Here is a 2,736-nt window from a genome sequence, read left to right as displayed (position 1 = left end):
TTCCTAATTCATTTTAGAAGTTTCCACTTTCTTTTAGAAATTAGTTTACTTCTACCTTTATTTTAAAGGATTGTTCCTCTTCTTTCAGAATCTAACTTATTTTGTTTTTATTTTTTGCAGGTCCTTAACTTAGGGGCATTAATTTGGTAATTTCTTTCCAACTCTCTCTCTCTTTCTTTTTAGATTTTCTTTTCCTTTCTTAGGATTAGGTTTTTAATTGAGGGCTGCGAGTGTTTTCATGCCCAAGTGGGCCCGTGACAACACTCGACGTCTCTTGACTGAAGGAGGATTGGTCGAGAGGTTGACTATCCATCGCAGGACTAGACACCGCTCGAAATCCCCTGAGTTAATTGAAGTTATGGCTGAAGACCAACCTCCTCTACTTCCACCTAGGGTGGAGGATACCCAAGATGAAAATGAGGTGCAACAGGCATCCCCGCCTCGTACTTTACGAGATTATCTACAACCGGCGGGAGTGAGTATGCCCTCATGCATGATTTTTCCTGAAAACACAGGACAAATGGACATCAAGCTAGGAGTTATCCAACTCCTTCCCAAATTCCATGGACTTGAATTAGAGAGTCCATATTTGCACTTGAAAGAGTTCGATGAGATTATAGCTACATTATATTTTCCTAATGTATCTGAGGATACAATTAGGCTGAAACTCTTTCCCTTTTCCTTAAAAGAGAAAGCTAAGACGTGGTTACATTCACTGCGTCCTAGATCTATTGGCACATGGAACGACATGCAGAGGGAATTCATAAAAAATTCTTCCCACATCATAAAACGATTACCCTCAGAAAAGCAATCATGAACTTTGCCCAAAAGGAAGATGAAACATTCTTCCAATGTTGGGAAAGGTTTAAAGATTTGGTCAGTTCATGCCCACAACACGGATTTGAAACGTGGCGCATTACAAATTTTTTCTATGATGGACTGACATCTTCCATGCGCCAAATGGTCGAGACAATGTGTACTGGAGAGTTCATTAATAAAGATGTTGACAAGGTATGGGATTACCTCGATAGTCTTGCTGAAAAAACACAATCATGGGACTATTACCCAATGGCGAACACCACATCTAAGCCGACTCAATTAAAGGAGAAAGGTGGATTATATCTCTTGAAAGAAGAGGATGATCTCAAGTGTAAAGTGACTACGCTCATAAGGAAAGTTGAGGCCATGGAAGGAAAGAAGGATAAGGTCAATGAAATTGTTTGAGGCATCTGTGATTGCAACATTCACACAACTGAAAACTGTCCTACAATACCCGCCTTTCGAGGAGTGTTGAATGAACAAGCCAATGCCGTAAATAATTATCAAAGACCTTTTACTGGACCTAACTCCAACACATACAATCCTGGCTGGAAAAATCATCCAAACTTTAGTTGGAGGAATGGACAAACGGCGACTCCTCCAGGTTTCTTCAATCAAAATCCAAATCAAGTGAAACCTCAAGAGGAACCGGTTCAAAATCCCATACAAGAGCTGGCTCAGGCAATGCGGGGAATTACAGATTTTATGCAAAAGATAGACTCTCGTATGACGGTTATAGAAAAGGGGATGCTTCCTGCACAACCTCTCCCCAATCCTAAACCGCAGTACGAGAGTAATGATCCCAGCTCTTCAAATCAAATGGGGCATGCTAAATCCATCACCACTCTTAGGAGTGGGAAGATCATTGATAAAACTCTTCCGGTTAGGCCCGAAAAGCCTCAAGAACCAGAAGAGGACAACAATAATGGATCCAATGATGCCCCACAAAAAGTAGAACCGGAACTTCTAGAGAAGCCAGTTGCTCCATTCCCCCAACGGTTGGTTTCACCAAAACCTCTCTCTAACTCTCAGGATATCCTAGAGGTGTTGAAACAAGTGAAAGTCAACATTCCTCTACTTGATGTCGTTAAACAGATACCTTCATATGTCAAATTCCTAAAAGACTTATGCACGACCAAGCGACGGAAAATTATTCAAAAGAAAATCTTCTTGACTGAGAAAGTGAGTGCCATCCTGAAGCAAGACGTGCCGCAGAAATTCAAGGATCCCGGTAGCCCAACCATATCATGTGTAATCGGGAACCATCGAATTGATCACGCACTTCTTGACTTAGGAGCGAGCGTCAATCTGATTCCCTACTCGGTATACAAACAGTTAGGTTTGGGTGAATTAAAACCCACCCTAACCACACTACAACTTGCTGATCGCTCTGTTCGTGTACCAAGAGGGATAATTGAGGATGTGTTAGTCCAGGTCGATAGATTTTACTACCCTGTAGATTTTATCATCCTGGACACCGAACCCATCAACAACATGAGCACTCAGATTCCCGTCATTCTTGGTCGCCCATTCCTTGCCACGTCAAATGCAATTATCAATTGCAGGAATGGTATCATGACTATGTCTTTTGGAAATTTGACATTGGAGTCAAACATTTTCTTCAATAACGGCAGCAACTCAGAGGATGATGACGATTTCCACGACATTAACATGATTGACTCTTTCGTGGAAGACACGACACCGCTGACCTTATCCTCTGACCATCTGGAGACGTGCCTGGCCCACTCCCATGATTTTGATGATGACATGATTAGGGAGACGTGTGCCTTGCTTGATATTGCACCGGTACTTGAAGTTAACCGGTGGAGGCCACAATTTGAAGAATTACCACAAACCGATGTAATGCCTCTACCGTCTAACCTCAAGTCGCCGAAGCTTGACCTAAAACCTTTGCCC

At 42.2% G+C, this 2,736-nt stretch overlaps 1 non-coding gene across 1 annotated transcript; it reads right to left on the bottom strand.

Moving 5' to 3' along the window:
- Positions 1-795: 795 nt before the first annotated feature.
- LOC131241620 (small nucleolar RNA R71) lies at positions 796-902 on the bottom strand. The gene has a single exon (XR_009169181.1). It is a non-coding gene; the product is annotated as a small nucleolar RNA R71 (small nucleolar RNA).
- Positions 903-2,736: the final 1,834 nt, after the last annotated feature.

This window comes from Magnolia sinica, chromosome 3 (genome assembly GCF_029962835.1).
Source record: "Magnolia sinica isolate HGM2019 chromosome 3, MsV1, whole genome shotgun sequence".
NCBI classification, from domain to species: Eukaryota; Viridiplantae; Streptophyta; class Magnoliopsida; order Magnoliales; family Magnoliaceae; genus Magnolia; species Magnolia sinica.
Note: the sequence above shows the minus strand (reverse complement) of the source record. Positions and strands in the feature narration are given on the sequence as shown.